The following is a 23,586-nucleotide window of genomic DNA, read 5'->3' as shown; positions in this document are numbered from 1 at the left end:
GCATATTAAGACTTCTCAGAGGTGATTTCAACAAAGAATGATGTAAGGTTAAAACTCACCCTGTGCGGCACCTCTTGCAAGACAGCTGGACTTTCGAGAGGAAGCGGCTCCTCGTGAATGAGAGCTTGCTTTTCCAGGGTTCCTGGCCTAGAGCTGAGATGCCACAGGTTACATCATGCACTTCCCACACTGAAGCCAAAAATCCAAATACAGCACTCCTTCAGAACCCTGAGAGATAGCCCTGGATTCTGGGAATACGGGATACAGTGAAAAATGGCACCAAGACACCAAGAACAGTGCAGTGCTGGCTGGCAGAAGCAGCATCCCTTTGCCAGAAAATGCCATTCTGCAGCCAGGTTACTGCTTTAGAGAATTTTACTGCCATGCAATAAAAAAAGTATTCTAGTGGTGGAATGAAGGAAAAAAATCCCCAAACCACTGTCCAGAGTACGAGGGTGAATATCCACAGCAATACAGCAAAATAAATGGGAACTTCAGAAAAAAATAGAGACATTAATACCAGTCCAGATGAACAACCACTGTCTATTAGAACAATGCCTGCACAAAAGGACTCTGGTGCGGAGCCTTAATTGAGGATACAGTTTTTAATAACCACTTTGAAGTGCTACAAACAAACTAAACCTGAGCACACTTTCATTTTCTAGACAGATTTTAAGACAGCTGAGTGAGAGTCTCAAGCACGTACTCAGTTGTCAGAGTTGCCTTTGCCCATCTTAGCAAGGACAGAGCAGATGTGGCCAGCACAGGGCAGAGCCACCCCAAGTCCTGCCCGAGCCCCTCTGGCCACACTCCCTGCTGATCATGCGGACCCCTAACAGGCTCCAGCCAGGCCTCTTTGGTGCTTGGTTTGTGAACTCTTCCAATCAAATGCGAAGGAACCCTCCAGTGCCCTGGACCTGGTGATATTTTCTGGGCTGGAATGCAACTTCCCACACAAAAGGCAGGCCAGGTTGGTTTGTTTTGGTTCTTTTTCTAGGATGTGCCTTACACAGGTGATGTTCCCTACAGCTGAGCACTGGGATGCCAACAGCACCAATACAGAAAACCACCGTGGGACAGAGCAGCAGAAGACGCTCCCTCCAGCCTTGCCAGAGATGTAACAGGAGCACCCTCAGTGCCATGCCTGGTGAGTGCAGTGGAGCTGGCAGGCTGACCCATAAACATTCTGCACTTACCTTTCAACAGAGTCAGTACGGACACAGAACAAATCCCTCTTGCAGTCGAGATGCCTTGAGGCGTGCATGTATCTGCTGCCAAGGGTCCTGGAGCAGCCAGAGCAGAGTAGGGTTTCTACCATGCTGCAAGCAAGGAATAACATTTATTCAGAAGAAAATAAAAGGAGGCACCTCTCCCCATCCCTTTTCTTAAAAATAAAAAAAAAATTTTAAATCATGCATTAGAACTTTTTTAACCTTTCATTCATGCTTTACACAGTATAAATGATGAGCACTCATCTTTTAGCCTGAATTTGCATCAGCTCCTCAGGCTGGCTAACCTCAGCAAGACCAAGACCATCAGAATCGCTGAATTGTGGAAGGGGCCTTCAAGCTCACCCCATTCCACCCCCGGCCCTGGGCAGGGACAGCTTCCACTATCCCAGGGTGTTCCAAGCCCCGTCCAACCTGGCCTTGGGCACTTCCAGGGACACAGGGGCAGCCACAGCTTCTCTGGGGAACCTGTACCACGGCCTCACCGCCCTCGCAGGGAAAAATTTCTTCCCGACATTTAATCTAAAGCTGCCTCCCTTGTCCATCACTACATGTCCTTGTGAGAAATCCCTCTCCCTTAGGCCATACGCGGCTTGTACAGCCCACCCCAGATAAGTGCTCCAGGGGCTCTCGGGCCACACGAGCGCTCCGGGCCCTTTGCCGGTCCCCAGCGCCGGGAACCCCGACTCCCCCGGGACTGTGTCCAGCCAGGCCCGGCCCTCACCATCCGCACTCTCCGGGGAGCTCGGAGCCCTTCCGCCCCGGGTCCGCGGCGACGCTGGCGGCCGCAGCTGCGGCGGGAGGCAGGGCAGGAGGCACGGCGGCAGCGACCGCGGCGGCACGGGGGTGGCAGCGCTGGTACTCACTGCGCAGCAGGATGGGACCGCTGTCCTCGACACTGAACCCCAGGTGCGGGTGTCGCCCACGGGGCGCCCGCAGCCGGCGCACATGAACACCATGGGCGTGGGGGCCGCGTCCGCCCGCCGCTCCTGCTGCTGCTGGGCCCGGTCGGCGCCCGGCTGCAGCAGCGACAGCGAGCGCTCCAGCTCCGGGCACAGCGCCATCGCGTCCCGGCCGCCCGCCCGCCGACCGGCCGGCAGAGAGCCCGACAGCGCCTTGGAATCGCCCGCCGAGAAGGCGGCAGTGACGGCGCACACCGCCCCGGGACCGCCCCGGGACCGCCCCGGAACTGCTCCCGTTTTTTCTTCCTCTTTTTTTTTTTTTTTTTTTTTTTTTTTCCCCTCTTCCTTCTGTCAAACAAAGAGGAAAGATGTCTCGAATACACCTGCAGCAGAGCCTTGGTTCGGCCGCGGCTATAGGGTCCAAACCCTATATAAACCCTATATAAACGTTACTTCCGCCCGTTGTAGCCGCCATCTTGGTTGTGGTGAAGACACATCCGGTAGAGCCGCCATCTTTTTTGTGGCACCCCCGAAGGCCCCGGGTAGCTGGTTACTCAGGCGCCTCACCAAAATGGCTGCCGCAACCGCACCGCGGCGCGGCACAGCGGGCACACAGCTCCCTCGCGCCGGGAAGCGACGCTGAAAATTGTTCCTGAGCGGCGCCGTTTTCGGGGTCGGGCGCAGGCAGTTGGGTCGACGCCCATGGGTGGTCCTTGTGTTTTCCCGCCTTTTTTGGCCGCCGTCTTTGGAAGGTCGAAGGCGGCTCGACGAGCCGCCATCTTGAGCGGGGCATTAGGTGGCTGCCCATACTTCCGGCTGCCATCTTGTTTGTGGCTGAAACCATTTCCTGTTGGGCCGCCATCTTTGTTGTGGCACGGCCGAAGGCACCCCGGTTTTAAAGGGGGGTGCCTGACAAAATCGAGAAAGGAGAAATCAGAAAGGAAAAAATTAGAAAGGAAAACATTAAAAAGGAGAAAAATTAAAAAGAGAAAAATAAAAAATAAAAAATTAAAAAGGAAAAAATTATAGTGGAAAAAATTATAGAGGAAAAAATGACAAAGGAAAAAATGACAAAGGAAAAATTACTAAGGAAACATTAAAAAATACAAAACAACCGCAAACATAAAAATAAAACATAAATCTAAATAAAAATTTAAAAGGTATTGAAAATAAAATAAAAAGTGAAATCATAACTATAAAATATAAAAGTAAACTAAAAATCGAAAAATTAAAAATTTGAGGAAACATTAAAATATTTTTTAAAAGTCAAAATAAAAAAACATGAAAATCTAAAACACAATAAAATAAAATAGCATGAAAAAATACAACAATAACAACAACAAAGGAATTCAATAAATGCAGCTCTCCCCTCCTTCCACTGCCTAACACAGCTCCAGGAGTGTTCTTGACTGTGATGCAGGGATAGGGAAAACAAACCCAGTGCCTCCCACAAATTCAGGTTTTCTAGACAACCCCCAGTTTTACTGGGAAACCAATTCTAGCCAAGCCAGCAACTCCCCTGGGATGAACATCTGCAGTACCGCGCTGTGTCCACAGGGCGGCAGCACTGGGACGGGCACGGGGCAGAGCTGCAGCACCGCGCTGTGTCCACAAGGCGGCAGCACTGGGACGGGCACGGGGCAGAGCTGCAGTACCGCGCTGTGTCCACAGCAGACAGGGACCCCCGAAGAGAACGTGCACAGAAACCCCCTAAAAGAAACGCCCCGAAAGACACCCGGCCGCCGCTTAAAAGAGAACCCCTGCCACCAAGCAAATTCAAACCAAAAAACCCCCTCTGTTTTAAGCTCTATTCCATTATTTCTTTACATTTATTATTTTAATATTGATAATTACCATGTCTTTTTTCTAGTCATATCTATGGATGTAATATATAGACTACTGTATATAATATAAGTAATGAGAAATATTATAGATTGCATTTACTTACGATATTATTTTTCATATTTATATTTGTTTTATTATATATATTCATATTTTTGTACTTAGTTTTTAAAATTCGTGTTTATTGCTGTATGTTTTAAACTCTATTAATTCAGTAACCTAAACACGACAGCACCCCAATTAAGCAGAATTACATTAGCCTGGTTTTCTAAGGGAGAAAGTGGTTTTAAATTAAAATAATATTGGTATAATTTCTCTTTCTCTGTTCTTTTGTGGGGTTGGTGGATTTTTTTTTTTTTTTATGTTGTTTGTTTTGTTTTGGATTTCTTTGTTACTAAACAATGAGAGTTACAAGATCAAGTCTACTTTGTTTTCTCGCTACCTGTGAAATACACCTCGACTTCAAGGTAATGTTCCTGATCCTGTAAATGGCTACAATGAGAATTGTTCGGGGGAAAAAGGAAAAAGAAAAAAGAAGGCCCCTTGGTCTTTAGAGCTTTCTCTGTTCAGGATTTCTAATTTAGCAGAAAATACAGAGATTTCTCTAGCTGCACTCTCAATTCTATCCGGACGTGGAGTGGACATGGATTTCATTTGTCACCTCCTCTGTTCCCACCAGCCAAACTTCTACATACTTGGGCTATAAAAAAGTAGATAAAAGAGTAGAGAGAGAGGAAAAAACCAAACCAAACCAAACCAAACCAAACCAAACCAAACCAAACCAAACCAGACCAAACCAAACCAAACCAAAACACACCAACACAAAGAAAACATGAAGAAAAAAAAAAAGTTTTCAAATAAAATTTCAAGTAAAACACAGAAAAAAATAAAATTAAAAAGTTAAAAAGGAAAAATTAGAAAGAAAGAAAATAAAAAGCAAAAATTAAAAGGAAAAAAATAAAAAGGAAAAAAGTAAAAAGGAAAAAAATAAAAAGGAAAAAATAAAAAGAAAAAAATTAAAAAGGAAAAAATTAAAAAGGAAAAAAATAAAAAGGAAAAAATTAAAAAGGAAAAAATTAAAAAGGAAAAAAATAAAAAGGAAAAAATTAAAAAGGAAAAAGTTAAAGAGAGAAAAAAAGAGGAAAAAATAAAAAGGAAAAAAATAAAAAGGAAAAAATAAAAAGGAAAAAAATAAAAAGGAAAAAATAAAATAGGAAAATTACAAAGGAAAAATTACAAAGGAAAAATTACAAAGGAAAAATTAAAATAGAAAATTTCTTAAAAGAAAAAATTTAAAAATACAAAAAGACATCACTTATTAAAAAAAAACCCTACATAAAAAATTCAAAGTAATTAAAAATAAAGAAAAAAGTATAATCAACTTTACAAAGAGATTCATTATGGCAATTCAACACTTAGCAAGTTTCCCTGGAAATTTACAGACTTGTGGGCATATGGTGCTGAACAATGCCTGATTTACCAACATGAAATTGGTACATTTCCTTGGCAATGTGCCCTGAGCAGTACAAAAATTCCAATCAGCATGGAAAATATGAAAAAAAAAAAATCCTTTACTAAAATGAGAGAGAGGAAAACCAGCAAATCCAAGGAACAAAGAACATCTAAATCCCAGCTTGCCTGGAAAACAAGCTCAGGAATTTCTAACAAGGAAAACTTTTGCAGCTTTGGAGGAATTTGGTGCAAGTTCATGGAATGATGATTTCAAATCTGCTTCCCCTGCTCTGATTTTAAAGGGAAGCGGCATTAAACACGTCAAGTTACTCCTGTCCAAGAAGGATCCCTATTTTGTGTGAGTAACAATCCCAAGAAACTCCAGTCTTACTTGTATTTGACATCTCAAAGTCTCAGCAGAGTTGGGAAGTTTCAATGAAACAAAAGAGCCACAATGCCTGGAACAACAAAATTCTACTTGGCCAAAATCAGGACATTTATTTACAAATCCAGGGAGGAGGAGGAGGAGGATAACACCAGGAACACACTCCAGCTGAAAGTCACCGTTTATTGGAAAAGGCAGGAAATAAAATGGACACTCTCTGGTTCTGCTCCAGCAATTCTCCGGGAGTCGGAGATAAAAGTGGGAACCTCAGACCAGGACAGGGCATTCCAGGGGCTCTGCCTCGCAGGGGCTCTCTCCTCTTTTGCCAGCTGCCTGCAAGAGGAAAAACAACGGGAGTCAAGTGTCAAACCTGGGCAGGATGTCCTCGGTTGAGGCAGATGGAACAGGCCCCCCCACAGAGTGAGTCCAGGCCGGGTGCCGGGGAGCTCCGGCAATCGGGGGCCGCCCGTGGCACCAAAGGGCTGGAAAAGCAGCCCCGGCTGCCCGGGTTTGGTGCCGGCACACGGCAAGGTCTGGCCACAGGGGCAGCACTCAGTGCTGGGACCGCAGGAGAACGGCCCAAAGCCGGGTCCAACATCCAGCAGTGCAGGCAGCACACCCCGGGAGAAACTCAGGGGGGAGAAGCCCCCCGGATGCTCCCTGCACACTCCACGTTCCCGGCCTTTGGCAGCTGTGCCAGGGCCTCCCTCAGAACACCGACCTCACCGTGCAGCTCCTGCTAAATAGGAGAACCTGGGGAAACCACGCAGAAATCCAGGCATTTCCAGTTCTTGAGAGCCAAAGCGGCAGCAAAATGCGTGCAAACTTCGTGCTGCCGCACGAAGGGAAAACAAACCCAGTGCCTCCCACAAATTCAGGTTTATTAAAATAATCCCGGTATATTTTCTCTTTCTTTGTTCTCTTAGGCAGTGGGGTTTGGGGCTTTTTAGTGGTTTTTATGGTTGTTTTGTTTTCAGACCCTGAGTCTGAAGGTACTGGTTCTGCTCAGAACAGTTCATTTCCAAAAAGCAGTGAAACTAGGAAAGGTGCTTCCAAGAAAAACGTGGCCTAGGAGACACATGCAGCTGGGTTCCACAGTCCCAGTCCCCCTCCCAAAGGCTCAAGATATTTCTGTACTTGCAGCACAGGACTAGGAATCGGGGTGAACGCAAACTGGTTTGCTGGCTTTTCTTCTGCCAGAGATACAGAGCGGAGCTTTCCTGTTCCTCGGTTTCTTTTGTGTGGTAGCAGGGGTAATTGCAAGTGCTAAGAAAGTGATCAAAAATATCCATAAGCCTTCTTATAGTGATTAAAAATATCCATAAGCCTTACCATAAGGTAAACTCAAGACAATTGCTGCTGCCTCTATTTATGTGTCTTTTGAGTTGCTCACAAGGTGATCCTTCGCAAATGCTGGCGCTGACAAATCCAGCAGATAGATACAGCAGCCCCAGAAGTATGTGTGGGCATTTGTGAGGAGTGATGTGGGCACTTGCCCCCCAGATTCTCATCCGCATGGGAAATAGATGGTTTGACAGGAACAGATCCTGTCTCAGCTTGGCCAGTCCCAGCTGTCTCTTACTAAAGAGTCACAGAGACCAGGAATGCTCAGGCAAGAGGTAATTCCTCAGATTTGCTGGATGTAAATTTGGGAGAAACATGGTAACTCATAGCTTGTACTGCTGGAACTCCCTCAAGATCCAAACCACAGGCTCTGTTCTCCTGTGTGCTGCTACCAGTGGGGCAGAGTGGGGAAATTCATTCTGAGTTTTTGGAGAAAACTTCAAATCTCACAGTAAGTAAGTAAGTAAGTGCTAGGTAGTGTTAGGTAACAAAAAAACCACAAACAAATCCCAAACCCAAAGAAAGGGCTCAAACCTGATCTCAGCAATTCTTTCCATTCGATTCTCTCCTCGCTTCTTTCATCCTGTGAAAGCTCACCCGGCTCTAACATTCTCTGTCCACACAGTAACTCTTTCCAGCCTTGGTCAGTGTCAGAGCCACACACTCAGCTTTGGCTGGACAACCTTCAGCTTCCACAGTCCACTTCCTCAGACTGTTCGCTCCCAACTCTTCCTACCTGCAGTCACAAGATTTTAGTAGAGCAAAACATCAACCTGATTTACCATGATTCATTTATGATTACTATTTCAAGATAAAGTTACAGCAAAAGCATTAAGTCCATTTCCACAGGAGGCAGAAGAAACATGGCTAAAAGTTAAATGAAGATCTGGAGAAGTGAATCAGAACGAACTAGAAACAACTGATCCAATTTCTGAGACAGCCAGAGGAACCTAATGCTGTGCTTGATAAACAGAAAATGCTAACTACCAAGAAAACTGAAGGAAAAGTGGCTAAAAGTCTTGCAGAGCACGACGACAGCAATTACAGGAAGCAGTCCAGTACATGTTACAATGCACTGAATTGCTCTGGGTGGAATAAGCTGTTCTGCAGAAACCATTGAAGCATATTAAGACTTCTCAGAGGTGATTTCAACAAAGAATGATGTAAGGTTAAATCTCACCCTGTGCGGCACCTCTTGCAAGACAGCTGGACTTTCGAGAGGAAGCGGCTCCTCGTGAATGAGAGCTTGCTTTTCCAGGGTTCCTGGCCTACAGCTGAGATGCCACAGGTTACATCATGCACTTCCCACACTGAAGCCAAAAATCCAAATACAGCACTCCTTCAGAACCCTGAGAGATAGCCCTGGATTCTGGGAATACGGGATACAGTGAAAAATGGCACCAAGACACCAAGAACAGTGCAGTGCTGGCTGGCAGAAGCAGCATCCCTTTGCCAGAAAATGCCATTCTGCAGCCAGGTTACTGCTTTAGAGAATTTTACTGCCATGCAATAAAAAAAGTATTCTAGTGGTGGAATGAAGGAAAAAAATCCCCAAACCACTGTCCAGAGTACGAGGGTGAATATCCACAGCAATACAGCAAAATAAATGGGAACTTCAGAAAAAAATAGAGACATTAATACCAGTCCAGATGAACAACCACTGTCTATTAGAACAATGCCTGCACAAAAGGACTCTGGTGCGGAGCCTTAATTGAGGATACAGTTTTTAATAACCACTTTGAAGTGCTACAAACAAACTAAACCTGAGCACACTTTCATTTTCTAGACAGATTTTAAGACAGCTGAGTGAGAGTCTCAAGCACGTACTCAGTTGTCAGAGTTGCCTTTGCCCATCTTAGCAAGGACAGAGCAGATGTGGCCAGCACAGGGCAGAGCCACCCCAAGTCCTGCCCGAGCCCCTCTGGCCACACTCCCTGCTGATCATGCGGACCCCTAACAGGCTCCAGCCAGGCCTCTTTGGTGCTTGGTTTGTGAACTCTTCCAATCAAATGCGAAGGAACCCTCTAGTGCCCTGGACCTGGTGATATTTTCTGGGCTGGAATGCAACTTCCCACACAAAAGGCAGGCCAGGTTGGTTTGTTTTGGTTCTTTTTCTAGGATGTGCCTTACACAGGTGATGTTCCCTACAGCTGAGCACTGGGATGCCAACAGCACCAATACAGAAAACCACCGTGGGACAGAGCAGCAGAGGACGCTCCCTCCAGCCTTGCCAGAGATGTAACAGGAGCACCCTCAGTGCCATGCCTGGTGAGTGCAGTGGAGCTGGCAGGCTGACCCATAAACATTCTGCACTTACCTTTCAACAGAGTCAGTACGGACACAGAACAAATCCCTCTTGCAGTCGAGATGCCTTGAGGCGTGCATGTATCTGCTGCCAAGGGTCCTGGAGCAGCCAGAGCAGAGTAGGGTTTCTACCATGCTGCAAGCAAGGAATAACATTTATTCAGAAGAAAATAAAAGGAGGCACCTCTCCCCATCCCTTTTCTTAAAAATAAAAAAAAAATTTTAAATCATGCATTAGAACTTTTTTAACCTTTCATTCATGCTTTACACAGTATAAATGATGAGCACTCATCTTTTAGCCTGAATTTGCATCAGCTCCTCAGGCTGGCTAACCTCAGCAAGACCAAGACCATCAGAATCGCTGAATTGTGGAAGGGGCCTTCAAGCTCACCCCATTCCACCCCCGGCCCTGGGCAGGGACAGCTTCCACTATCCCAGGGTGTTCCAAGCCCCGTCCAACCTGGCCTTGGGCACTTCCAGGGACACAGGGGCAGCCACAGCTTCTCTGGGGAACCTGTACCACGGCCTCACCGCCCTCGCAGGGAAAAATTTCTTCCCGACATTTAATCTAAAGCTGCCTCCCTTGTCCATCACTACATGTCCTTGTGAGAAATCCCTCTCCCTTAGGCCATACGCGGCTTGTACAGCCCACCCCAGATAAGTGCTCCAGGGGCTCTCGGGCCACACGAGCGCTCCGGGCCCTTTGCCGGTCCCCAGCGCCGGGAACCCCGACTCCCCCGGGACTGTGTCCAGCCAGGCCCGGCCCTCACCATCCGCACTCTCCGGGGAGCTCGGAGCCCTTCCGCCCCGGGTCCGCGGCGACGCTGGCGGCCGCAGCTGCGGCGGGAGGCAGGGCAGGAGGCACGGCGGCAGCGACCGCGGCGGCACGGGGGTGGCAGCGCTGGTACTCACTGCGCAGCAGGATGGGACCGCTGTCCTCGACACTGAACCCCAGGTGCGGGTGTCGCCCACGGGGCGCCCGCAGCCGGCGCACATGAACACCATGGGCGTGGGGGCCGCGTCCGCCCGCCGCTCCTGCTGCTGCTGGGCCCGGTCGGCGCCCGGCTGCAGCAGCGACAGCGAGCGCTCCAGCTCCGGGCACAGCGCCATCGCGTCCCGGCCGCCCGCCCGCCGACCGGCCGGCAGAGAGCCCGACAGCGCCTTGGAATCGCCCGCCGAGAAGGCGGCAGTGACGGCGCACACCGCCCCGGGACCGCCCCGGGACCGCCCCGGAACTGCTCCCGTTTTTTCTTCCTCTTTTTTTTTTTTTTTTTTTTTTTTTTTTTCCCCTCTTCCTTCTGTCAAACAAAGAGGAAAGATGTCTCGAATACACCTGCAGCAGAGCCTTGGTTCGGCCGCGGCTATAGGGTCCAAACCCTATATAAACCCTATATAAACGTTACTTCCGCCCGTTGTAGCCGCCATCTTGGTTGTGGTGAAGACACATCCGGTAGAGCCGCCATCTTTTTTGTGGCACCCCCGAAGGCCCCGGGTAGCTGGTTACTCAGGCGCCTCACCAAAATGGCTGCCGCAACCGCACCGCGGCGCGGCACAGCGGGCACACAGCTCCCTCGCGCCGGGAAGCGACGCTGAAAATTGTTCCTGAGCGGCGCCGTTTTCGGGGTCGGGCGCAGGCAGTTGGGTCGACGCCCATGGGTGGTCCTTGTGTTTTCCCGCCTTTTTTGGCCGCCGTCTTTGGAAGGTCGAAGGCGGCTCGACGAGCCGCCATCTTGAGCGGGGCATTAGGTGACTGCCCATACTTCCGGCTGCCATCTTGTTTGTGGCTGAAACCATTTCCTGTTGGGCCGCCATCTTTGTTGTGGCACGGCCGAAGGCACCCCGGTTTTAAAGGGGGGTGCCTGACAAAATCGAGAAAGGAGAAATCAGAAAGGAAAAAATTAGAAAGGAAAACATTAAAAAGGAGAAAAATTAAAAAGAGAAAAATAAAAAATAAAAAATTAAAAAGGAAAAAATTATAGTGGAAAAAATTATAGAGGAAAAAATGACAAAGGAAAAAATGACAAAGGAAAAATTACTAAGGAAACATTAAAAAATACAAAACAACCGCAAACATAAAAATAAAACATAAATCTAAATAAAAATTTAAAAGGTATTGAAAATAAAATAAAAAGTGAAATCATAACTATAAAATATAAAAGTAAACTAAAAATCGAAAAATTAAAAATTTGAGGAAACATTAAAATATTTTTTAAAAGTCAAAATAAAAAAACATGAAAATCTAAAACACAATAAAATAAAATAGCATGAAAAAATACAACAATAACAACAACAAAGGAATTCAATAAATGCAGCTCTCCCCTCCTTCCACTGCCTAACACAGCTCCAGGAGTGTTCTTGACTGTGATGCAGGGATAGGGAAAACAAACCCAGTGCCTCCCACAAATTCAGGTTTTCTAGACAACCCCCAGTTTTACTGGGAAACCAATTCTAGCCAAGCCAGCAACTCCCCTGGGATGAACATCTGCAGTACCGCGCTGTGTCCACAGGGCGGCAGCACTGGGACGGGCACGGGGCAGAGCTGCAGCACCGCGCTGTGTCCACAAGGCGGCAGCACTGGGACGGGCCCGGGGCAGAGCTGCAGTACCGCGCTGTGTCCACAGCAGACAGGGACCCCCGAAGAGAACGTGCACAGAAACCCCCTAAAAGAAACGCCCCGAAAGACACCCGGCCGCCGCTTAAAAGAGAACCCCTGCCACCAAGCAAATTCAAACCAAAAAACCCCCTCTGTTTTAAGCTCTATTCCATTATTTCTTTACATTTATTATTTTAATATTGATAATTACCATGTCTTTTTTCTAGTCATATCTATGGATGTAATATATAGACTACTGTATATAATATAAGTAATGAGAAATATTATAGATTGCATTTACTTACGATATTATTTTTCATATTTATATTTGTTTTATTATATATATTCATATTTTTGTACTTAGTTTTTAAAATTCGTGTTTATTGCTGTATGTTTTAAACTCTATTAATTCAGTAACCTAAACACGACAGCACCCCAATTAAGCAGAATTACATTAGCCTGGTTTTCTAAGGGAGAAAGTGGTTTTAAATTAAAATAATATTGGTATAATTTCTCTTTCTCTGTTCTTTTGTGGGGTTGGTGGATTTTTTTTTTTTTTTATGTTGTTTGTTTTGTTTTGGATTTCTTTGTTACTAAACAATGAGAGTTACAAGATCAAGTCTACTTTGTTTTCTCGCTACCTGTGAAATACACCTCGACTTCAAGGTAATGTTCCTGATCCTGTAAATGGCTACAATGAGAATTGTTCGGGGGAAAAAGGAAAAAGAAAAAAGAAGGCCCCTTGGTCTTTAGAGCTTTCTCTGTTCAGGATTTCTAATTTAGCAGAAAATACAGAGATTTCTCTAGCTGCACTCTCAATTCTATCCGGACGTGGAGTGGACATGGATTTCATTTGTCACCTCCTCTGTTCCCACCAGCCAAACTTCTACATACTTGGGCTATAAAAAAGTAGATAAAAGAGTAGAGAGAGAGCAAAAAACCAAACCAAACCAAACCAAAGCAAAACAAAACACACCAACACAAAGAAAACATGAAGAAAAAAAAAAAAGTTTTCAAATAAAATTTCAAGTAAAACACAGAAACAAATAAAATTAAAAAGTTAAAAAGGAAAAATTAGAAATAAAAAGCAAAAATAAAAAGGAAAAAATTAAAAAAGAAAAAATTAAAAAGGAAAAAAATAAAAAGAAAAAAATTAAAAAGGAAAAAGTTAAAGAGAGAAAAAAAGAGGAAAAATTAAAAAGGAAAAAAATAAAAAGGAAAAAAATAAAAAGGAAAAAATAAAAAGGAAAAAATAAAAAGGAAAAAATAAAAAGGAAAAAATAAAAAGGAGAAAAATTACAAAGGAAAAATTACAAAGGAAAAATTACAAAGGAAAATTTTTGAAAGAAAAAATTTAAAAATACAAAAAGACCTCACTTATTAAAAAAAAACCCTACATAAAAAATTCAAAGTAATTAAAAATAAAAAAGTATAATCAACTTTACAAAGAGATTCATTATGGCAATTCAACACTTAGCAAGTTTCCCTGGGAATTTACAGACTTGTGGGCATATGGTGCTGAACAATGCCTGATTTACCAACATGAAATTGGTACATTTCCTTGGCAATGTGCCCTGAGCAGTACAAAAATTCCAATCAGCATGGAAAATATGAAAAAAAAAAATCCTTTACTAAAATGAGAGAGAGGAAAACCAGCAAATCCAAGGAACAAAGAACATCTAAATCCCAGCTTGCCTGGAAAACAAGCTCAGGAATTTCTAACAAGGAAAACTTTTGCAGCTTTGGAGGAATTTGGTGCAAGTTCATGGAATGATGATTTCAAATCTGCTTCCCCTGCTCTGATTTTAAAGGGAAGCGGCATTAAACACGTCAAGTTACTCCTGTCCAAGAAGGATCCCTATTTTGTGTGAGTAACAATCCCAAGAAACTCCAGTCTTACTTGTATTTGACATCTCAAAGTCTCAGCAGAGTTGGGAAGTTTCAATGAAACAAAAGAGCCACAATGCCTGGAACAACAAAATTCTCCTTGGCCAAAATCAGGACATTTATTTACAAATCCAGGGAGGAGGAGGAGGAGGATGACACCAGGAACACACTCCAGCTGAAAGTCACCGTTTATTGGAAAAGGCAGGAAATAAAATGGACTCTCTCTGGTTCTGCTCCAGCAATTCTCCGGGAGTTGGAGAGAAAAGTGGGAACCTCAGACCGGGACAGGGCATTCCAGGGGCTCTGCCTCGCAGGGGCTCTCTCCTCTTTTGCCAGCTGCCTGCAAGAGGAAAAACAACGGGAGTCAAGTGTCAAACCTGGGCAGGATGTCCTTGGTTCAGGCAGATGGAACAGGCCCCCCCACAGAGCAAGTCCAGGCTGGGCGCTGGAGAAGGAGAAATAAAGTTAGAGAGAGAACTAGAAATAGAGAGAACGAGAAATAAAGTTAGAGAGAGAACTAGAAATAGAGAGAAATAAAGTTAAAGTTAGAGAGAGAACTAGAAATAGAGAGAAATAAAGTTAAAGTTAGAGAGAGAACTAGAAATAGAGAGAAATAAAGTTAAAGTTAGAGAGAGAACTAGAAATAGAGAGAAATAAAGTTAAAGTTAGAGAGAGAACGAGAAATAGAGAGAAATAAAGTTAAAGTTAGAGAGAGAACGAGAAATAGAGAGAAATAAAGTTAGAGAGAGAACGAGAAATAGAGGGAACGAGAAATAAAGTTAGAGAGAGAACGAGAAATAGAGAGAACGAGAAATAAAGTTAGAGAGAGAACGAGAAATAGAGAGAACGAGAAATAAAGTTAGAGAGAGAACGAGAAATAGAGAGAACTAGAAATAGAGTTAGAGAGAGAACGAGAACTAAAGTTAGAGAGAGAACTAGAAATAGAGAGAACGAGAACTAAAGTTAGAGAGAGAACTAGAAATAGAGAGAACGAGAACTAAAGTTAGAGAGAGAACTAGAAATAGAGAGAACGAGAACTAAAGTTAGAGAGAGAACTAGAAATAGAGAGAACGAGAACTAAAGTTAGAGAGAGAACTAGAAATAGAGAGAACGAGAACTAAAGTTAGAGAGAGAACTAGAAATAGAGAGAAAGAGAAATAAAGTTAGAGAGAGAACTAGAAATAAAGTGAGAGAGAGAGAAACGGAAATGAAGTTAGAGAGAGAGAGAGAGAGAGAGAGAAACAGAAAGTTAGAGAGAGAGAGAGAAAGAGAGCGAAAGGGAAAGAAGAGAGAGAAAGAGAGCGAAAGGGAAAGAAGTGAGAGTGAGAGCGAAAGGGAAAGAAGAGAGAGAAAGAGAGCGAAAGGGAAAGAAGTGAGAGTGAGAGCGAAAGGGAAAGAAGTGAGAGTGAGAGCGAAAGGGAAAGAAGTGAGAGTGAGAGCGAAAGGGAAAGAAGTGAGAGTGAGAGCGAAAGAGAAAAAGAGGGAGAGTGAGAGAGAAATAAAGTTAAAGTTAGAGAGAGAACTAGAAATAAAGTGAGAGAGAGAAATAAAGTTAGAGAGAGAAATAAAGTTAGAGAGAGAACTAGAAATAAAGTGAGAGAGAGAAATAAAGTTAGAGAGAGAACTAGAAATAAAGTGAGAGAGAGAAATAAAGTTAGAGAGAGAACTAGAAATAGACAGAAACAGAAATGAAGTTAGAGAGAGAGAGAAAGAGAGCGAAAGGGAAAGAAGTGAGAGAAAGAGAGCGAAAGGGAAAGAAGTGAGAGAAAGAGAGCGAAAGGGAAAGAAGTGAGAGAAAGAGAGCGAAAGGGAAAGAAGTGAGAGTGAGAGCGAAAGGGAAAGAAGTGAGAGAAAGAGAGCGAAAGGGAAAGAAGTGAGAGTGAGAGCGAAAGGGAAAGAAGTGAGAGTGAGAGCGAAAGGGAAAGAAGTGAGAGTGAGAGCGAAAGGGAAAGAAGTGAGAGTGAGAGCGAAAGAGAAAAAGAGGGAGAGTGAGAGCGAAAGAGAAAAAGAGGGAGAGTGAGAGCGAAAGAGAAAAAGAGGGAGAGTGAGAGCGAAAGAGAAAAAGAGGGAGAGTGAGAGCGAAAGAGAAAAAGAGGGAGAGTGAGAGAGAAATAAAGTTAGAGAGAGAACTAGAAATAGAGAGAAATAAAGTTAAAGTTAGAGAGAGAACTAGAAATAGAGAGAAATAAAGTTAAAGTTAGAGAGAGAACTAGAAATAGAGAGAAAGAGAAATAAAGTTAGAGAGAGAACTAGAAATAGAGAGAAAGAGAAATAAAGTTAGAGAGAGAACTAGAAAAAGACAGAAACAGAAATGAAGTTAGAGAGAGAGAGAGAGAGAGAGAGAAACAGAAAGTTAGAGAGAGAGAGAAAGAGAGCGAAAGGGAAAGAAGTGAGAGTGAGAGCGAAAGGGAAAGAAGTGAGAGTGAGAGCGAAAGGGAAAGAAGTGAGAGTGAGAGCGAAAGGGAAAGACGTGAGAGTGAGAGCAAAAGTCAGCAAAAAAGGAAAGTCTCAAAAACAAAATAGAAGCCTCACAGATATTCAAAAAAGTTGACTTTGTTATGTATAACTTGGCAGCCAACCCGTTTTCAGTCCTTACCATTAAATTCTAACAAGCTCATATTTAAAACCTTGTAGAAAATTTTAAAAAACCCCAAAATCCAGGACAAAGCTACACATTTTCCAAGGTACCTTCAGTGTGCAAGTCTCTCACCCACAACCGTTTCCTCCTTGGGGTGCTCTGCCAGGGAAAAATCCATCCGCATCTGAAAAAAATTTAGGACAAAAGTCAGAGCGCTGCAGGATAACTTAAAAGCTCCAGGCATCTTGTGCCCACCTAAAAATACCCTCTACGCTCCCACTACACCCTACACTGCAAACTTCAAGTCCCCGGGACATGTCCTATTACCCCTACACCCAGGTTATGCAGCAGGGCAGAGCAGCGCAGGGCCAAACGCACACCAACACCCGTGATGCAGGACACCACAAACGAGAAGGACGCAACAGCGAGAGAAAAGGCTCGGCAAGAAGAAGGACCCTGAGGGCCGAGAGAATGCGGAAGGAGATGACCGAGATAAGACCGATGTAGAGCCGATGAGGCTCAAAGAACCCGGCAGCAAGAAGATGCCAGCAGAACTGCTTCGTCCGAGAACCGCAAAGATGGATGCCCGAGAAACCTACGGTCAGATACCTCGACCTATCTCGGCATTCTTACAATGCCTACTCCGCCACAATGGATCATTGCGGTGCACAGCTGTCAGTACAGCTCAGAACAAGACCTGAAAAGACCTGGGACCGGATGCTTCTGAAGAGAGATGTGATTCTGATGTGCGTGCGAGGTCCCGAGTCAAAGCCACCGAGCTGAGGAACGCAGAGATTACAAATGCTAAGACACAAGCCAGGGTTTCCAAAAGGCCCCTTGTAGGGACAACGACACGAAAGGCAAGACACACAAAAGACACAGAGTGCACAACAGACAAGTGACTCCACATGGCCTGGGACTGCTCTGCCCTGCACAGTTCAGCACTGCTATCAAAAGTGAGACTTTACCTTTTAGTAGGCCAAGGGGCCACATCTTGGCCATCCCAGACTGCAAATCTGACTCAAAAAACCCAACCGGCCACCCCGCTTTCAACTCCTCTGTGGCTCACAGCCCTCCACTTATCTCTTTGATGTCTGGGAACGCCAATCGGCATCGGGTGCAAAACAAGGCCGCCTCGCCCTTGAGGAATTTCCCGCTGGTACCGGGCTGTCGTCTCTCAGGCGGCTAGAATAAAGGAAACCAAACGTGAACACGTGGCCTTGGCAGCACTACTGCCAACACCTGACAATTCTGCTACTCACCATCTCCCGAAAAGGCCCGGATCCTTGAGCCCCACGCCAAGGTCACAGGGTATACCTGGCTTAAGAGGAGACGAGGTGATGCGGCACGGCTGAAACTTGAGTGGACCCTCGCTCCTCCTCCCTACCTCCCCGACCCACCGCAACGCCTCGGCCCTTACCGCAGTCCGGACGGCACCTTCAAACGGAGAAGATGGAGGCTTCATCACGGAGTCCTGTCGTGCTCCCCGACGGCTCACGAGAGAGGCGAAGCAGCTCCGTCGTCCGGTCGCTGAGCGGAGTTCGGCGTGATGCGAGTGGACCCCCTAAAACACACCATAATGGACACTTACAGTTACACCATCAAGAGAGACTTGAGCAACAGCAACTGATTCTGTCCACCAATCAACGCTCACCTTGTTTGCTTCACCTTGGCTGCCGCTATCCAGCCATGCTTCCTAAAAACAAATGCAAAGAACAGCGCTGTAACACAGCCACCATTTACGCTGCCCCTCTGAAGACAAACGGTGACTGACCTGCATGGGGCAGAGCCCCTCACCTGGAATGGGGCCCTCTGCCATGGATCTAATCCATCCGCAGCTTAAAGAGAGTTAGCACAAAAGTCAGAGCGCTGCAGGATAACTTAAAAGCTCCAGGCATCTTGTGCTCATCTAGAAATACCCTCTACGCTCCAACTACACCCTACACTGCAAAATTCAAGTCCCCAAGACATGTCCTATTACTCCTACACCCAGGCTACGCAGCAGGGCAGAGCAGCGCAGGGCCAAACACACACCAACACACGTGACACAGGACACCACAAACGAGAAGGACGCAACAGCGAGAGAAAAGGCTCGGCAAGATGAATGATCCAGAATGACTAAGGATCAAGAAAATGTGAAAGCAGGCGATCGAGGTAAGACCGATGGTGAGCCGATGAGGCTCGAAGAACCCAGCAGCAAGAAGACGCCAGCAGAACTGCTTCGTCCGAGAACCGCAAAGATGGATGCCCGAGAAACCTACGGTCAGATACCTCGACCTAGCTCGGCCTTCTTACGAGGCCTAATCCGCCATAAGGGATCACTGCTGTGCACAGCTGCCAGTACAGCTCAGAACAAGACCTGAAAAGACCTGGGACCGGATGCTTCTGAAGAGAGATGCGATTCTGATGTGCGTGCGAGGTCCCGAGTGTCAAAGGTGCCGAGCTGAGGAATAGGGAGGTATTAAGAACGATGCCTGGTGTTTCCAAGAGGCTCCTTGAAGAGCTAAGGCAGAAGACATTGCATGTGAGACGCCCAAAAGACACAGAGTGCACAACAGACAAGTGACTCCACATGGCCTGGGACTGCTCTGCCCTGCACAGTTCAGCACTTCGATCAAGTGAGACTTTCCCTTTAGGTCCCTAAGGGGCCACATCTTGGCCATCCCAGACTGCAAATCTGACTCAAAAAACCCTCCTGCTGACTCCTGACTGGCCACCCCGCTTTCAGCCCCCTCTGTGGCTCACAGCCCTCCACTTATCTCTTTGATGTCTGGGAACGCCAATCGGCATCGGGTGCAAAACGAGGCCGCCTCGCCCTTGAGGAATTTCCCACTGGTACCGGGCTGTCGTCTCTCAGGCGGCTACAATAAAGGAAACCAAATGTGAACACAAGGCCTTGGCAGCACAATTACCAACACCTGCCCCTTTGCTACTCACTGTCTTCTATGAATGCCTGGGTCATTGAATAATAGATTTAGCAACGCTCAGAGGCTCAAACTTGCAGAGCCAAAGTCCTCATCGCGTTTTTGGGGCAGTGACCACTCACCAGAGCAGGACACAGATCCCATGGTGGGCATATCCTGTTAATAAAAAACCCAGGGGAATCCACAACCCCACTGCTGCTTTCTGCCTCGCCTAGCCTTCAGCTTACTGCCTGCACCTCTCAGGAGTTCTGGCACTGTCCTGCATTAGGGTTGCTGCCGGCACCTACTCTCAGAAAAACAGGGGTGTTGGGAGGGATGCTGTGAGGGCAGGTATATCTGTATTCTAACTTGTATCCCTGGCTATAGCCCTTATTTTCACTCTGTGCTCTCTAGCCCTTGAGTCCTTTCCCTCTCAAGTCCTCCCTCAGGCTCTGTGTGTCACTATCAAGTGCCCCTGCTGAACCCTACTTCTCGAGAACCCTACGCTTGCAGCCGAGGACGCGCCTTTACCGTTAGGGTCCCAAGAGTTGTCCCGCAAGCGAGACACATCATCCACAGTTTGCCCTTCCTATCCGAAGCATGGCCCTGAGTCAGGGCAGAGGCTGACAGAGCTGAAGAGCTCTTTGCGGTGGCAATGGCCACGAAGCCCAGCCGACCGTCGCCTCGAGCGGGGACAGGCAGCAATCCCCGGCTGCGGAGAGACAGACGATCGCAGGGTGGGCTGGGGCGGGAAACCCCCGGTTATACTCAACCCTGTCGGATGCTGCTCCCCACTATCACTTCCTGCCTCACCCTAGCCTTAGGGTTACTGCCTGCACTTCTCACGAGTTCTGGCATTGTCCTGCATTAGGGTTGCTGCCAGCACCTACTCTCAGAACAACAAGGGTTGGGAGGGGCTGCTGTGAGGGCTGATATATCTGTATTCTAACTTGTAGCCCTTATTTTCACTCTGTGCTCTCTAGCCCTTGAGTCCTTTCCCTCTCAAGCCCTCCCTCAGCCTCTGTGTGTCACTGTCAAGTGCCCCTGCTGAACCGTACAACCTGCAACTTGGGTTCCTCCTAGGACACGGATCCCAGGGTGGGCCAGGCATCCCCTGGTGCACCCTAACCCTGTGCACTCCTGAAGATAGCTGACACCACAAAGCTCGCTAGAACACGGAGAGGGGTCAGAACTGTCCTGGCCAGGGAAGGCTCCAACGAGGCTGAGGAGAAATGCTCTCCCTTTACTTCCAAATGGTCCATCCCTCTACAGCCCTCTCGTCTCAGCTAACTTTAAATTGCCTCCTAGAACAGAAAAAGTTTTTCCTCTGCTCCTGACCACCAGCCCCAACACTTATCTTTCAGGAGATGAGTAGACAAAATCCATTCTTGATTGAAAAGAACGCATCAGGACCGTCAACATCGAGACATTCTCTGTGTCCGCTTCGGTGCTGCCGTATCCAAAATCAGCTCTGCACCTCCACAGGGCACCTAGGACCATGAAAATGAAAATGTGACGATCCCCTCCAGAAGAATAATCCCCAGGTCTCCTCCACACTGCTGTCCTGGCTCATCTTAGATCTACATTCGACTCCAGAGGCTGCCCGGAGGATACCTGCAAAATGAAAAGGTACATGCTTAACCCCTTGCCCAGGAGCGACCCTGCCTAAATGCCCCCTCACCTGCTCTCCTCCGTTCCTTGGCATGCCTAGGGCAGCAGCAGCACCTGCAAAGAAATCAAGCAAAAATGCATGCTGAAACAGTGTGAAACAGCAACCTCCCCAGTCCAACTAAGGTATGCCACAAGTGTACCTTAAGCTTACACCCATCTGGCCTCTGGCATCCAGGGCTGGGACATCCAGCAAGTGAACCAACTAAAATAAAAAAACAACAGTGGATGCTTAGAGCTGCACCAGAAATTAAGACCTGAGCAATAAAAACTGCTTCTATCCACCAGTCACTGCTCACCTTGCTTCATTGACCTTTACTGCCAATACCCAGCTTTAGTACCTAAAAATAAACACAAAGAACAATGCTGCAATGTAGCCACCATTCACACCTCCCCTGCCAAGACCAACACCAACCAACCTTCTTCTTCAGGCAGTGGAGGAGGAGAACACCCTCACCCAGGATGGGGCCCTCTGCCACAGATTTAATCCATCTGCATCTGAAAGTCAGTACAAAAGTCAGAGCACTGCAGGATAACTTAAAACCTCCAGGCATCTTGTGCCCACCTAAAAATACCCTCTACGCTCCCACTACACCCTACACTGCAAACTTCAAGTCCCCGGGACATGCCCTATTACCCCTACACCCAGGCTACGCAGCAGGGCAGAGCAGCGCAGGGCCAAACGCACACCAACACCCGTGACACAGGACACCACAAACGAGAAGGACGCAACAGCGAGAGAAAAGGCTTGGCAAGAAGAAGGACCCTGAGGGCCGAGAGAATGCGGAAGGAGATGACCGAGGTAAGACCGATGTAGAGCCGATGACGCTCAAAGAACCCGGCAGCAAGAAGACGCCAGCAGAACTGCTTCGTCCGAGAACCGCAAAGATGGATGCCCGAGAAACCTACGGTCAGATACCTCGACCTAGCTCGGCATTCTTACAATGCCTACTCCGCCACAATGGATCATTGCGGTGCACAGCTGTCAGTACAGCTCAGAACAAGACCTGAAAAGACCTGGGACCGGATGCTTCTGAAGAGAGATGTGATTCTGATGTGCGTGCGAGGTCCCAAGTCAAAGCCACCGAGCTGAGGAATAGGGAGGTATTAAGAACGATGCCTGGTGTTTCCGAGAGGCTCCTCGAAGGGCTAAGGCAGAAGATATTGCATGTGAGACGCCCAAAAGACACAGAGTGCACAACAGACAAGTGACTCCACATGGCCTGGGACTGCTCTGCCCTGCACACCTCAGCACTGTGATCAAAACGGAGACTTTCCCTCGATGTGGCCTAAAGGGTCACATCTGGGCCATCCCGGTCTGCAGAGCTGACTCCAGACCCCTCTCCGCGAGTTCCCACCCGGCACCCTGCTTTCATCCCCTCTGTGGCTCATAGCCCTCCACTTATCTCTGGGACTTCCGGGAACGAGAATCTGCGTCGGGTGCAAAGGAAGGCCGTCCTGCCCTTGGGGAATTCCCTGCTGTCCCCGGGCTGCTGTGTCTCAGTCAGCTCTCACAAAGAAAACCAAACATCAGGGCACGGTCTCAGCAGAGCTGTTTGCCGCTCTGTAAGGGGGTCTCAATGTAATACGAGCAGAGCAGCTGGAACACACAAACAACAATGGATGCTTAGAGTTACACCAGAAACACCACTGCCCTAACCACACAAATACATGAACTTTGAAAAAGAAAACTCAAAAAAAATTGCACCAAAAAAAGCCAACTCTGATGACCCATAATCAAACTACTAAATATAATGAAAATAATACCTCGTCCAATTCCTTTAAAAAAACTCAAATATACATCCAGAACCTCCCCAAACTTAAAAAGGCCTGTCTCTAACCAAACAAAAAGCAAAATCCCATGTGTTTTGAAATACATAAACATATTAACCTAACACATCAGAACCACAGAAATTTAAATCCCAGTCAACACTAGTATGCCATATACAATAATCCCATCACTACATACAAAATCAAAATCCACTTCTATTACTAACACAGCAAAAAAAATCACAACTGTTAACTGTAATAAAACCTAAAAAAACTAACTAAAAATAAAATTTAAAAGTCCCACTGTAACTAAAGTGCCAAAACCCCTCAAACATTTAAAATAACTACTACAAAAAGGCCCTCTACCCACCACACCACCAACATCACATAAAACAAATAAATTACTCTCTTCATACAGCACACCCACATAAAAAAGCCTAAATGTCCCTAAAATCTTTCAAGTAATCACAAATTAACCCCCCAAAAAATCTTTATTACCATTAACAAAAAAAAACCAAAAAATGAACACAAACTAAAAAACTCCACCATACAAACAAAGAACACTAGAGTCTTTTCACTAACAATTCTTATCACATCATAAAAATAGAACAAAAACTGGAAACAACCATAGAGAATTCCACACAGCAAATCACAAAAACTAGCAGAAGATATAAATCAATCCAACTTGCTGAACTCAAAACTGACCTACAACTGACCCTAAACACAACT

The 23,586-nt window shown here is 46.3% G+C and overlaps 1 long non-coding RNA gene across 1 annotated transcript; it reads right to left on the bottom strand.

Annotated features, from left to right (window-relative positions):
* Window positions 1-5,959: 5,959 nt before the first annotated feature.
* LOC134546458 (uncharacterized) lies at window positions 5,960-8,932 on the bottom strand. The gene is made up of 3 exons (XR_010079175.1): window positions 8,335-8,932; window positions 7,689-7,890; window positions 5,960-6,143 (listed from the first exon to the last, which is right to left on the bottom strand). It is a non-coding gene; the product is annotated as an uncharacterized LOC134546458 (long non-coding RNA).
* Window positions 8,933-23,586: the final 14,654 nt, after the last annotated feature.

Source organism: Prinia subflava, unplaced genomic scaffold (assembly GCF_021018805.1).
Source record: "Prinia subflava isolate CZ2003 ecotype Zambia unplaced genomic scaffold, Cam_Psub_1.2 scaffold_89_NEW, whole genome shotgun sequence".
Classification (NCBI taxonomy): domain Eukaryota; kingdom Metazoa; phylum Chordata; class Aves; order Passeriformes; family Cisticolidae; genus Prinia; species Prinia subflava.
The sequence above is the reverse complement of the archived record's forward strand: the minus strand, read 5'-3'. Positions and strand labels throughout refer to the sequence as shown.